The sequence below is a fragment of the Leptonychotes weddellii genome, chromosome 5 (genome assembly GCF_054177405.1).
Source record: "Leptonychotes weddellii isolate Sample4059 chromosome 5, ASM5417740v2, whole genome shotgun sequence".
Classification (NCBI taxonomy): Eukaryota; Metazoa; Chordata; class Mammalia; order Carnivora; family Phocidae; genus Leptonychotes; species Leptonychotes weddellii.
In genome coordinates, this window is record NC_138373.1 from 159,696,958 (window position 1) to 159,711,710 (window position 14,753).

Here is a 14,753-nt window from a genome sequence, read left to right on the forward strand (position 1 = left end):
ACCTGCGCACGGCACACACCGTTCACGCTTGCTCTGGCCGTGCCCACCCCAGGTGCCAGGGAGTTCGGGAACATCCGGCGGGAGAAGCCTTCAAGTAGAGCGGAAGCCCGCGGAAAACGGGGAGACCCCTGCCCCAGGTGTGTGGCCCGCAGATCACTTCAGGCCTCTGGAGGGGTTGTTCTGTTGCTGACATGGCATTATCCCAAAACAAGTTAGTTAAGCTTGTATAGAAATTTGGTAGTACCTCAGAGGAAAAAGTGACAGAAGGCCGCCCCCCCCCGCCCCGCGCTCCCGCCGCGGCCGCGTCCACGTGAGCGCGCCGCCCCCAAGGCTCGGCCCCGCCCAGGCGCGCGCGCCCCCGCGCCAGACACCGCCCCCGGCGTGCGCGCGCGCCCGCCGCCGCCGCCGCCGCCATTTTGGAGCGACCCCAGCGCCGCCCGCGGCCCGAGCCGGTCCCGAGCCGCTGGCCGGCCCGCGCCGTGTCCGTGGGCGCCGTGTCCGTGGGCGCCGCGCCCGGCCGGGCCCATGTGCGTGCGGCTAGCCCCAGGTCGCCCGGGCTTCGCCTCCGCCAGCGCCCTGGCCTCCACCCGGGCCTCCGAGGAGCCGCCGCGACGCCCGGCCCGCGGGGCAGGTGAGTGCGGCCGCCCGCCGCGGCTCTTCACGGCCCGGCCCGCCGCTGGTGCACCCGTGCCCGCCCGCCCCGTCAGTGTCCCCCCCGGTCTGTCCCCCCGCCGCGCTCCCCTCGCCTCCCCCACTCCCTGTCCCCGAGGCAGGTCCGCCTCCGCGCCCGTCGGGTGCCGTCCGGCTCCGACCCCCACGTGCCCTCCTCGCCTGTCGGTGCCGCGGCGTCCGCGTCCCCGCGCCCCTCCGCACGCTCCTGCGCTCCTGCCCCGCCTGCGAGGGGCCCTGACCCGCCGCGCCGCGCGCCGCGCCCGTCGGGGCTGCCCCTCGCCGCCTGTGGCCGCGGGGCTCCCTCCGCAGCGCCCCGGCCATCGCTGCCCGGCCCGCCCGCGCGTCCTGCCGCGTGTGTTCCTCCAGCCCGTCGGCTTGGCCTTCCCCGTGCCCTTTGCTGGCCCCCTTCCGTGGCTCCCTGACCTGTGGCTGTCGCGTCTTCCACCCCCCCCCCCCCCGCCGCTTAGCGTCCCTGTGGCCTGTCTGCGTTGCCCGCCCACTTGTTACTGAAGCTCTCAGGCTGCCGCGGCCCCCAGCTCGCCCCCTCTGTCCCTGCTGTGCAGCCCCTGCCTCGCTGCGCCCCTCCCCCACCTGTCGTGTCCCCGCGCCTTCTCCAGCCGGCTGTCACCTGCTGCTGTGGCCTCGCGGGCACTCTCCGCCCTTACCTCTTCGTGTTCCTTGCTTTCTGGTTTCTCTTGCGTTTTGGACTTCCTGACTCCCGTCGCTAGGCTCTGGGAAGAGGCGAGAAGCGGCTAGCTGTGGGAAGAGTGGGGGGCGGGGGGCAGTGCCCAGGCCGAGGGGACTGCACTGCAGTGGCCCGGTGGCGGATCTTCTCCGGGAACCCAGAGGAGACGAGCGTGTGGCCGAGGTGAGGGGAGACAGACAGGAGCCAGCGCGGGCCGGCGGCCTTACAGCCGTGCTTTTCCCTGCGGGCTGTGAGCCTGACTTGTGCGGGACCTGGGACGGAGACGGAGGTGGGACGTGCGCAAGAGGAGGAGAGACGGTGCTGGTGTCGTGGTTTAGACCTTGCAGGTCGGCTTAGATACCTGGAGGCAGAGCTGTGGGACTTGCAGACAGGTTAGGGGGAGGTGTGCTGGAGAGGGCTCAGGGTGCTTTCTGGGTTTCCTGGTGGCACAGATGGGCGGGCTGTGGCACTGTGTACTGAGCTGGGGAAGCAGGGGGGTGTTCTAGGTTGGAGGTGGAAAGGAAGGTTTTCCCATGGTTCAGAGTAGTGGGAGAAGTCTGACACGTCCAAGGGTCGTTAGCAGGAAGATACCTGGCAGAAGCGTCTGGAGCCCAGAGGAGAGCTCAGGATCAGGATGCAGGTAGACGGGCCCTCAGCGAGGCTTGGAAACGGCAGTGTATTCACAGACACACAGCACAAGAGCGACCATTTAGTGTGTGCTGCGGCCTAAAATGCTTTATACGAATCATTTAAACCCCAAAGGAACTCTAGGGTGTAGGAACTATTATCACCCATTTTACAGAGGAAAAGACAGGTATACAACAAATAGATGATTGACTCAGGATTTACATCTCAGACAGCTGACTAAAGCCCCCCCCCCTTCCTTTTTCTTTTGGTTAAGGAAAAGGCCAACTTTGAAAATACTGTTTAAATTTTTTGAATAATAATGGTAGCTGATTATGTACCAGACGTTTTTGTGTATACACGTGTGTTCCAATAAAGCTTTGTTTAGAAAAACAAGCCCAGGCACTTTTTAAAGTGCATCGCATATACCATCTTATTTTTTTTTTTTTTTAAACAAAGTGCTTTACCTTTTATTATCCCTGTATCTTTGTGAGATATAACACACATTTTGACGAGAGGAGGTACATGACTTGTGCAGAATTTTCTATAAACCAGAGTGAAAACCAGTGCTAAATTTTGTATTTTGACTTCTAAACCAGTAAGCATTTACTTTTTTTCCCACCCTCCTCCCCTGTCCGCCTCCTAAACATTTACTTCTTAAAACAACCTAACGAGGTAGTTATTTTTGATATTCCTATTAATATTTACATGAAGACACTGAGGCACAAATTAAGGAATGTATCCAATGTCACAATAAATAAATGGGAGACCCAAGACTCAGCTGAGGTGGTCAGACTCTAGAGCTTGTGCTTTTCACTCTCACCTTCTGTGGGTGGCTCAGGCACAGGGTAATCTGAACTCAAGAGTAAAATTCGGAAGGTATCAAAGTAGGTATCGTGAAGTCAGTCTCATTCTCACCCCATTCCTCAAAGCGTCCTCAGCCATCGTTTTCTTGGAAATCATGTCCTATCTGTGTACAGCAAGCAACCTTCTTTTTAACACAGAATGTGCAGTCTTTTATCTATTTTTTTACTCTTTTATTTCTTTAAAAATACTACGGGGCGTCTGGGTGGCTCAGTCAGTTAAATGTCTGCCTTCGGCTCAGGTTGTGATCCCATTTTTTGGGATCGAGCCCTGAGTTGGGCTTCCTGCTCAGCAGGGAGTCTGCTTCTCCCTCTCCCTCTGCCTACCCCCATTGCTTGTGTGCTCTCTCTCTCTTTCTGCACTCTCTCAAATAAATAAATAAAATCTTAAAAATATTCCACTAAAAATTATTATTATTATTATTATTATTTTTTTTTAAAGATTTTTATTTATTTGAGACAGAATGAGAGAGACAGAGAGCACATGAGAGGGGGGAGGGTCAGAGGGAGAAGCAGGCTCCCTGCCGAGCAGGGACCCGATGCGGGACTCGATCCCGGGACTCCAGGATCATGACCTGAGCCGAAGGCAGTTGCTTAACCAACTGAGCCACCCAGGCACCCTCCACTAAAAATTATTGAAGAATATTTTACACCCAATGAAATGTGCAGATCTTAAATATGTTTGATGAATTTTGACAAATTATACACCAGTGTGTACATTACTTATGTCAAGATATAGAACATTTCTGTTATCCCTAAAAGTTCCCTTGTGTCCCTTTTCAGTTACTACAACCAACCTCCAAATCCTGAAGCGACCATTGTTCTGATTTCTGTCATTACAGATTAATTTTGTAGGTCCTCCAACTTCATATAAACAAAATTATAAAGTATATGCTGTTTTGTGTCCGTCTTTTCCTCAGGGTAATGCTTTTGAGATTATTTACTTTTTAAGTAATCTCCAATGTCCAGCATGGGGCACTAACTCACGACTCTGATCAAGAGTTTCACACTCCACTGATTGAGCCAGTCAGGTGCCCCTTGAGATTTTTTGATTTAAATGCTTGTATCTGGGGGGTGCCTGGGTGGCTCAGTTGGTTAAGCGACTGCCTTCGGCTCAGGTCATGATCCTGGAGTCCCGGGATCGAGTCCCGCATTGGGCTCCCTGCTCGGCAGGGAGTCTGCTTCTCCCTCTGACCCTCCTCCCTCTCATGCTCTCTGTCTCTCATTCTCTCTGTCTCAAATAAATAAATAAAAATCTTAAATAAATAAATAAATAAATAAATGCTTGTATCTGGGGGCGCCTGGGTGGCTCAGTCGGTTAAACGTCTCTCCCTTCAGCTCAGGTCATGGTCTCAGGATCCTGGGATCGATTCCCGTATCAGGTGCCCCCCTCAGCGGGTATCTGCTTCTCCCTCTCCCTCTGCCCCTCCTCCTGCTGGTGTGTGCTCTCTATCAAATAAACAAACAAAATCTTAAAAAAAAAAAAAAACAAAACTCTTGTATCTGTATTTTTTGCTTTTTATTTGAGTAGTATTCATTTGCATGAAAATATCTTTTCCTGTTGATGGATATTTGGGTTGCTTTTACTTTTTTGGCTATTATGACTAAAGTCAAGATTCTTATGCAAGTCTTGTGAATATATGGTATTTTTTGGGGGTAAATATTTAGGAGTGGAATTGCTGGGTCATAGTATAGATTAACTTTTTTATTTTTTTAATTTTTTTTAAATCTTTTTTTTTTTTTAAAGATTTTATTTATTTGACAGAGACACAGAGAGAGAGGGAACACAAGCAGGGGGAGTGGGAGAGGGAGAAGCAGGCTTCCCGCCGAGCAGGGAGCCCGATGTGGGGTTTGATCCCAGGACCCTGGGATCATGACCTGAGCTGAAGGCAGACACTTAACGACTGAGCCACCCAGGCGCCCCTTGCCTGTTTTTTTCTTTTTCTTTTCTTTTTTTTTTTTTAAAGATTTTATTTATTTGACAGAGAGAGATAGCGAGAGCAGGAACACAAGCAGGGAGAGTGGGAGAGGGAGAAGCAGGCTTCCCGCCGAGCAGGGAGCCTGATGTGGGACTCGATCCCGGGACTCCGGGATCATGACCTGAGCCGAAGGCAGACGCTTAACGACTGAGCCACCCAGGCACCCCTGCCTGTTTTTTTCTTAATGGTGTTTTTTGATGAACAGAAAATTTTAACTTGGGTGAAGTAAAAAAAAATTTGTCAATATATATATTTTTTACATTTATTATTATTTTTAGTAATCTCTACACCCAGTGTGGGTCTCAAACTCATAAGCCTGAGATCGAGAATCACGTGCTTCTCAAGCTGAGCCAGCCAGGTGTCCTGTCAGTATATTTTTTGATGTTTATTATGTGTCCTAACAGAATTTTGCCTGCACCAGTGTTGTGAAGACAGACACTGTCTTTTTCTTTTTCTTTTTTTCTTTAAGATTTTATTTATTTGAGAGAGAGAGAGAGAGTGTGTGTGTGCAAGCGCACAAGCAGGGGGAGCTGCAGGCAGAGGGAGAAGCAGGCTCCCCACTGAGCAGAGAACCCGACGTGGGGCTCGACCCCAGGACCCTGGGATCTTGACCTGAGTTGAAGGGCAGATGCTTAACCGACTGAGCCACCCAGGTGCCCCTCTTTTTCTTTTTTTAAAATGTATTTATTTGAGAGAGAGCACAAGTGCACAAGCAGGAAGAGCAGGGAGAGGGAGAGAATCTCAAGCAAACTCCACACTGAGCATGGAGCCCGATATGGGGCTCCATCTCAGAATCCTGAGATCATGACCTGAGCTGACACCAAGAGTCGGACACTTAACCAACTGTGCCCCCCAGGCACCCCCCTTTTTTTTGTAAAAGTTTTTTTTTAAGATTTTATTTTTAAGTAATTACTACACTCTACATGGGGCTTGAATTTGCAGCCCTGAGATCAAGAGTCACACATTCCACTGACTAAACCAGTCAGGCACCCCTGTAAAAGTTGTATAGTGGTATTTTTTTATTTTGATTTATGGTTCTTTTTCTTTTTAACATCTTTATTGAGATTCAGTTGATGTACAATAAACCGCATGTGTTTAAAGTGTAAAATTTGATAAGTTTTGACATCTGTATACACCTGTGAAGTCATCACCACAGTGTAGTGAACATGTCTACCATGCCCCAAATTCCCTCATATCCTTTTGGGAACCCTCCATCCCACCCGTTCCTGCCTTTCCATCTCCAAGCAAATACTGATCTTTCTGAATGATCCTTCTTGCATTATTATTATTATTATTTTTTAAAGATTTATTTATTTATTTGAGAGAGCGAGAATGAGAGAGAGAGAGAGAGCACATGAGAGGGGGGAGGGTCAGAGGGAGAAGCAGGCTCCTCGCTGAGCAGGGAGCCCGATGCGGGACTTGATCCCGGGACCCCGGGATCATGACCTGAGCCGAAGGCAGTCGCTTAACCAACTGAGCCACCCAGGCGCCCTATTATTATTATTTTATTATTATTATTATTAGTTAAAGATTTTATTTATGCATTTGACAGAGAGATACACAGAGAGGGAACATAAGCAGGGGGAGTGGGAGAGGGAGAAGCAGGCTCCCCACAGAGCAGGGAGCCCGATGTGGGGCTCGATCCCAGGACCCCGGGATCCTGGGACTGTGACCTGAGCCGAAGGCAGACACCCAACGACTGAGCCACCCAGGCGCCCCTTCTTGCATTATTTTTTAATGTGAGGTGAAATAAGGGTACTTCCCCCAACCCCCATATGGGTTATATAATCATTCTAGCATCATTTTGGGGAGGCTTTGTTATAAGTTAAACATACATGTGCAGGCTTATTTCTGGGTTTTCTGTTATGTTTTGTTGGTCTATTTTTTTATCTTATGCCAACGCCACGCTGTCTTAATTACTGTAATGGTAAGTCTTGAGATCAGGTAGTGTAAGTTCTCCACATTTATTCTTCTATAAAATTGTCTTGCCAGCTTTAGGATAAGCTCTTCAATATGTACAGAAATTTTTGTTAGAAGTTTGGTTGGGATTACATTGACTCTATAGATCAATTTTATTTATTTATTTATTTTTGAAGATTTTATTTATTTATTTGACAGAGAGAGACACAGCGAGAGAGGGAACACAAGCAGGGGGAGTGGGAGAGGGAGAAGCAGGCCTCCCGCTGAGCAGGGAGCCCGATGCGGGGCTTGGTCCCAGGACCCTGGGATCATGACTTGAGCCGAAGGCAGATGCTTAACGACTGAGCCACCCAGGTGCCCCTATAGATCAATTTTAGAATTGAAGTATTAACATGGTCTTCTGATCTGTGCAGATGGTATATCTCCATTTATTTAAATCTTCTTGCATTTTTCTCAGCAATATTTTACAGTTTTCAATGTGACGATACACTTTTTTCAGTGTATTTGTAGGTATTTGATATTTTTGGTTATTTAAAACATTTATTTTAAATATTTTATTTACTTATTTTTAAGTAATCTTTACACCCAGTGTGGGGCTCACACCCACAGACCTGAGATCAAGAGTCACACACTCCACTGACTGAGTCAGCTAGGTGCCCCATTTTCTATTTTTTATCTTTTGTTAAAGATTTTACTTATTTATTTGAGAGAGTATGGGCAGGGGGGGAGGGGCAGAGGGAGAAGGAGAAGTAGACTCCCCGCTGAGCAGGGAGCCTGACGTGGGGCTCGATCCCAGGATCCTGAGATCATGACCTGAGCCAGAGGCAGACGCTCAACTGACTGAGCCACCCAGGTGCTCCCCATTTTCTATTTTTTAAAGTTATTTGTTGTACAGAAATAACTGGTTTATGTATACTGATCATGTATCCTGCAACTTTGCTCAATTCATTTATCAGTTCTCATAGTGGGTTTGTATATTCCTTTGGATTTTTCTACCTATATAATCATATCATCTTGAAGGAAGACAGTTTTACTTTTCCTGTCCAGTTCTAATGCCTTTTATTTCTTTTTCTTCTTTATTATACTGGCTAGAACCTCTAACACAGTATTGAATGGAAGTGGTGATATGGGGCCTTCGGTGGTTGAGGAAGTTGCTTTCTAGTCCTATTTTGTGGAATATTTTTTCTTTTTCTTTTTTTTTAAATGAAATCCAGGGCCCTTTTTTCTTTTTCTTTTTTCTTTTTTTTTAGATTTTATTTATTTGACAGAGAGAGACACAGTGAGAGAGGGAACACAAGCAGGGGGAGTAGGAGAGGAAGAAGCAGGGTACCTGCTGAGCAGGGAGCCCGATGTGGGGCTGGATCCCAGGACTCTGGGATCATGACCTGAGCGGAAGGCAGATGCGCAATGACTGAGCCGCCCAGATGCCCCATATTTTTTCTTTTTTAATTATGAAAGGGTGTTGGATTTTGTCAAATGCTGTTTCTGCACCTGTTGAGATTATTTGATTTCTGTCCTTTATCCTATCAATATGGTGTGTCGTATTAATGGATTTTCAGATGTTAAAGCAACTTTACAGTCTTAGGATAAGTTCCCTTGGTGTGGTGTGTAATGCTTGCTATATGTGGCTAGATTTGATTTGCTAGTGTTTTGTTGAGGGTTTGTTTATATATATTCATATGAGAGATTTACATAAGACTTTCTTTTCATATGATATCATTGGTTTTGGTAATACCAGCCCTTTATTTATTTATTTATTTTTAAAGATTTTTATTTATTTGACAGAGACACAGAGAGAGAGGGAACACAAGAGGGGGGAGTGGGAGAGGGAGAAGCAGGCTTCCCGCAGAGCAGGGAGTCCGACGTGGGGCTCGATCCCAGGACCCTGGGATCATGACCTGAGCCGAAGGCAGACGCTTAACGACTGAGCCACTCAGGCGCCCCAATACCAGCCCTTTAGATGAGTTGGGAAGTTGTTCTTTCCTTTTTGAAGATTAGTTTTGTATATGGGATCATTTTTCTTCAGCCTGAAGCACTTCCTTCAGCATTTCTTATATCGTGAGTGTGCTGGGGACAGAGTCCCTCAGCTTTTGTTTGTCTGGAAAGGTCTCTATTTTTTTTATCATTTTATTTTATTTCATCATGATAAGTGTACTCTTTAATCCTCATCCCCTATTTTCCCCATCCACTCATCCACCTCCCCTCTGGTGACCCTCTTTGTTCTCTGTAGTGAAGATGAAAAGGTCTTTATCCTTTAGTTTTGAAGGATATTTTTGCGGAACATAGACCTCTGGGTTGATAGCTTTTTTTTCTTTCAGCACTTTTAAGAATTTATGCCATTGTTTTTTAGCATCTGTTATTTCTGATGAGAAGTCAGGTATCATTCTTAACCTTTTTTCCTGCTGTGTTTGAGGTGTTTTATTATATATATTTTTAAGATTTATTTATTTTTAGAGAAAGAGTGTGCATGTGTGTGTGTGGGGTGTGGGGGGCAGAGGGAGAGGGAGAGAGAGAATCTTAAGCAGACTCCCCGCTGAGCATGGAGCCCAATGTGGAGCTCCACCCCACAACCCTGAGATCATGACCTGAGTCAAAATCAAGAGTCAGACTCCCAACTAACAGCCACCCAGGTGCCCCTACTTATTATTATAAATACTTTCTTTTTATTAAAAATTTTTCTCTTTCAATTTGACTGTAATTTTCTAGGTGTAGTGCTTTTGTATTCTTCCTTTTAGGGATTTACTTAGTTCCCTGGATCTGTGTGTTGGTATATTTAATCAACTTTGGAAGGTTTTTGGCCATTGCCTCTCAAATATTTCTTCTGCCTCATATTCTTTCCCCTCTCCTCCTGGGACTTCAGTGATACTTATTTTAGATTGACATCCTCCCATAGGTTTTGAATACGTTTGTATTTTTAATATTTCTTTGTCTCTGTGTTTATATTTGTATGTTTTCTATTCTACACAGTCACTGTTTTTTTTGTGTTCATTGTGTAGTTAATTCCATCCAGTAACATTTTAATTTCAGATACCGTATTTTTCAAAAGTTCTAGAACTTCCTTTTGGTTTTTTTGTCAAGTTTGCATTTCTCTGCTAATATTCTTTTCTTCTTCATTCCTTCTGATGTTTTCCCCAAATCTTTTAATGTATTTATAATTGCTGTTTTGAAGTTCTCATCTGCCAATTCCAACATATGGTCATTTGTGGGTCCTATAGATTGTTTTTTCTCTTGATCATGGGTCACATTTTTCTGCCTTGCATGTCTAGTAATTTTTAATTATATAATGAACATTATGGGTGGTACATTCTAGAGACTCTGTTTTTGGTTATTTTCCTGTAAAGAGTGTTGAGTTTTGTGAAGGCAGACTGTTAAATTTTTGGGAGATCATCTTTTTTTTTTTTTAAAGATTTTATTTATTTATTTGAGAGAGAGAGAATGAGAGACAGAGAACATGAGAGGAAGGAGGGTCAGAGGGAGAAGCAGACTCCCTGCCGAGCTGGGAGCCCGATGCGGGACTCGATCCCGGGACTCCAGGATCATGACCTGAGCCGAAGGCAGTCGCTTAACCGACTGAGCCACCCAGGCGCCCGGGAGATCATCTTGATCCTATAGAAGCATGTAGCCTGTAGGGTGGATCTTTTGTTTTTGCCCTAAGTTTTGAGACATAACCTTTCAGTTCTGGAACATGGTTTTTATTCCTCTAAGGTGTGGCCTGTCTAGGTTTTTAATGGAGAACCTTTCTAATTTGGCAGAACTGAAACTCCAAATTCTGTCTCTCCAGGATTGGACAGCTGCTGACATCTTTGCTTAGCTCTTTCTCCTCACAACAGTTGCTTTCTGCTTGGTGTTTTTCAGCTTTATTGACATAAAATTGACAAAATTATAAGTTATTTAAAGTACATTATGATGATTTGATATATGTATGCATTGTGAGAGAACTGTCCCTATCTGGTTAATCATCACATCTGTCACCTCCTGTATCGTGTGTGTGTGTGTGTGTGTGTGAACATTTAGGTTGTGCTCTCTCAGCAGATCTCAGCTATTCCATACAGCGTGAGCAGCTGTAGTCACCGTGTTTTTTATCACATCCTCAGACCTTACTTGTCTTCGAGCTCAGGGTGTGGACTCTTGACCAGCCTCCCCCTGTCTCCCCTGCACCCAGCCCCTGGCAGCCACTTTCTACTCTGTTTCTATGAGTTTTACTTTTTTTTTTTTGCTTGATTTGTTAGTGTCTCCTCCCACCACGTGCAGTTTAGGAGTCAGCCAAGGATTTGGGAGGAATTTAATGCAGACTTACGGGATTTTCACTTCTTTTGGATTTTCCCTTTCAGTTTCAGCCATTCTTTTTTTTTTTAAAGATTTTATTTATTTATTTGAGAGAGAGAGACAGCATGAGAGGGGAGAGAGTCAGAGGGAGAAGCAGGCTCCCTGCTGAGCCGGGAGCCCGATGTGGGACTTGATCCCAGGACTCTGGGACCATGACCTGAGCCGAAGGCAGTCGCCCAGTTTCAGCCATTCCGATAGCCTTGAACTCTGACCTCTGTTCCTCCTGTAGTAAGACACTAAGCCTGCAGTCATCTAGCACTGTCACCTTGTGTTCTGAGAGATCTGGGAAGTGCCCTCGGGTCAGAAGGCATTTCAGTGTGGAGCTCCGAGTTCGTTCTCCTTCCAGTAATTGTGTTTGCTCCAGTTTCTTCATGTTTCTGGTTGTTCTCCAACACCTTCAAAGAGCTGTTTTTTATATCTTGTACAGTTTATTATTAGTGGTAAGAAGATTAGTCTGATATGAGCTGGAGCCAGAACTCTCAGACTTTTTTTTTCTTCCAAATTTTTAAAAGATTTTATTTATTTGTTTGACAGAGAGAGAGCATGAGTGCAAGCATGAGCAGGGGGAGGGGTAGAGGCAGAGGATGAAGCAGACTCCCAGCTGAGCCGGGAGCCCAACATGGGGCTCGATCCCAGGACCCCAGGATCATGACTTGAAGGCATATGTTTGACTGACTGAGCCACCCAGGCATCCCAGACCTGCACTTTTAAACCCTGCGTTATACATGCCCGACAGAGGAAGACAAGGGAGACCAGGGTGAACATTGGGTGTGCCCGCTATGGAGGTGAGCACAGGAAATAGAAGCCGACCTGGAGTAGCTCTGGGTGCTGGAGGAGACTAGGAGAGTATGGCGTCAGGGAGGCTAAGAGAGGTTGGTACTTAAGAGTCTGGTGGTAAGTTGTGGGATGTAGAGTGAGGGAAGGGCTGAGAGGTGGTCCTTGGTGGCCATTGGCTTCCTTGACAAAAGTAGTTTGGTGGCATGCTGGGGAGAGAGGCCAGATGGGAGGAGAGGGGTTGGGGACAGTAGTTCTTTCAGGAAGCATTGCTGTGAACAGGGATTGGAGAAATGTCTGTGGGGCAGGGGGTGAGTGCCTGTGTGCATGCACAGTGACAGGAATACGCTAGTGGAGGACAAGGGTCTGGAGATAGCAGAGGAGCAATCTTGGGAGAGTGTGAAAGGTGGGGTCCAGAGCATAGGTGGAGGGACTGGCCTTTGGTGGGAGCAAGGACCCCTTTCTCCATTGTAATGGGAAGGAAAGAGTGGATGTGGTGATTTGGGTTGGTAGATTTGATAGAGGGAAGATGGGAGAATTCCCATTTGAGACCTTTGGCTTTTTCTGTGAGTTAAAGGGTAAGGTTATTGGAGAGTTGAGGAGAGAGTAGAAGGAATAAAGTGGTTGTTACGGTAGTTACGTATTGCTTTGTTACAGAGCACCCCGATGATCAGTGACTTAAAATAGCATTCTTTATTTTTGCTTGTGAGTCTGTGGGTTGAGCTCAGTTTGGGCTGGGCTGGGCTTGGCTGGCATGGCTTCTCTCTGCTCCTCGTGTTGTCCGCCTGGCTTCCTGTGTGGCTGGGGGCTTGGCTGGGTCTTTAGGCCTCTCTCCAGACTTCTGTCAGCCTCAGGGAGGCTGGATAGGGCTTCTTCACACACTGTCACAGGATTCCAAGAGGGCAGGACTGGAAGCTGGCTCTGAAAACGGCACCTGTCCTCTGCTGCCTTCTGGTGGTTACAGCAGGTCAGAGGGGTCACAGGATGGGCAGATGGATTGCACTTCTTTTTTTCCCTCTTTTCGACTTGACTTCTGGGTGCAATGAGCTATATAGAATTAGTGCCCATCTAAAATTTGTCTCAGTTGTCTTAAGAGAGGGAAATTAACTTCTTAGAGTTCAAAGGCTATGCTATATTAAGGTTCACTTGAGATGTCTGGTCATTAGTTTTTTTAAGATTTTATTTATTTATTTGACAGAGGGAGACACAGAGAGAGAGGGAACACAAGCAGGGGGAGTGGGAGAGGGAGAAGCAGGCTTCCCGCGGAGCAGGGAGCCCGATGCGGGGCTGGATCCCAGGACGCCAGGATCATGACCTGAGCCAAAGGCAGGCGCCCAATGACTGAGCCACCCAGGTGCCCCTGGTCATTAATTTAAAATGAGTAAAACGGGCATCTGGGTGGCTCAGTTGGTTAAGCGTCTGCCTTCGGCTGGGATCATGATCCCAGGGTCCTGAGATCCAGTCCCGCATCGGGCTCCCTGCTCAGCAGAGTCTGCTTCTCCCTCTCCTTCTGCCCCTCCCCGCTACTTCGCACGTGTGTTTGCATGCTTGCGCTCTCTCTCTCATAAATAAATAAAATCTTTAAATAAATAAAATGAGTAGAAGTCAAGCCAGGTTTCCTCATGGAAGCCTTTGACCAACTCCTGCTCCCTGACTAATGATAATTGCAGACATTTATTGGGCACTTAGTTTGCCAGCCATGTTTTGAGCACTTCATACAGATTATCTTGCTTGATACTCACATTGTCCTCTGAGAGAGACACCATCCTCATCTGTACTGCGTCGTTGGGGGGGACTGAGACGCAGAGAACTGTAATCAGGTCAGTAAGTGGAGGGGCTGACCGCAGGCCAGGCAGCTGTACGCGCAGCCAAGGATGCGGCCACCGCGGCTCAGTGCCCCTGTAGAGGGCACGTCCTCCGCTCGTGACCATCGTGGTGTTAACACACACAGGCCGGCACGCTCCGTGCCCGCGCCAGGTTCCATGCGCTGAACTTTGCCCCAGTCAGCACTGCTCCCCACCCGAGGAGGCTGGTACTTCCATCCCTGTCCATAAGAACGCCCAAGGCCCAGGGAAGCCATGGCTCCATGCTCAGGCTCAAAGGTAGGACCCTCTCTGGGCGGAGTCCTTCAAGATCTGCTAGAGGTCAGGCTCCTGAGGGTGGGGCTGTGTGTGTCAGTCTCGTCATTTGTTGCTGAGAAGAGGGTGCCCAGTGCCCTGTCTGTGGGCTGTTAGCAACATTGAAGCCTTTCAGAGCTCCTCTTGAAGAATGTAACTGCCACCTGTCAGCCCATGGACTGCCCCTTTTATCACTGAGATGTAATTCACATACCATAGAATCACCCTTTAAAGTATGCAGTTCAGTGGCTTTTAGTACATTCACAAGAGCAACCAGCACCAGTAACTCCAGAATGATTTATCACCCCACAAAGAAACCTGTTGACTGTTGCATTTTGAAGACGTGCCCTTCTCTCCTCAGGGTCTCATTTCCCCTCAAGCCTGTGAGACCCTCCTCTGTCCCTTTCGTGGCTAAGTCCTGGTTAGTACCTTCATGTCATCTCCCTCCATCTTCATAATCCTTCCTGTAACTCCTTTGATACCTCCTTTTTTTCTTTATTTTTTAAAGATTTTATTTATTTATTTGACAGAGAGAGACACAGCGAGAGAGGGAACACAAGCAGGGGGAGTGGGAGAGGGAGAAGCAGGCTCCCCGCGGAGCAGGGAGCCCGATGTGGGGCTCAATCCCAGGACCCTGGGATCATGACCTGAGCCGAAGGCAGATGCTTAACGAATGAGCCACCCAGGCGCCCTTAAAATGACATTTTATTTATTTATTTTTTAAGATTTTATTTATTTATTTGACAGAGAACACAGCGAGAGAGGGAACACAAGCAGGGGGAGTGGGAGAGGG

General features: G+C 47.4%; 1 protein-coding gene across 1 annotated transcript in view; it reads left to right on the plus strand.

Moving 5' to 3' along the window:
• The first annotated feature begins 477 nt into the window (after nucleotides 1-477).
• PPP6R2 (protein phosphatase 6 regulatory subunit 2) overlaps nucleotides 478-14,753 on the plus strand; it is a 71,078-nt gene continuing 56,802 nt past the window's right edge. The window contains exon 1 of the mRNA XM_081819020.1: nucleotides 478-631. The gene's annotated coding sequence lies outside the window, so the exon portion shown is untranslated. The remainder of the gene's footprint in view (nucleotides 632-14,753) is intronic.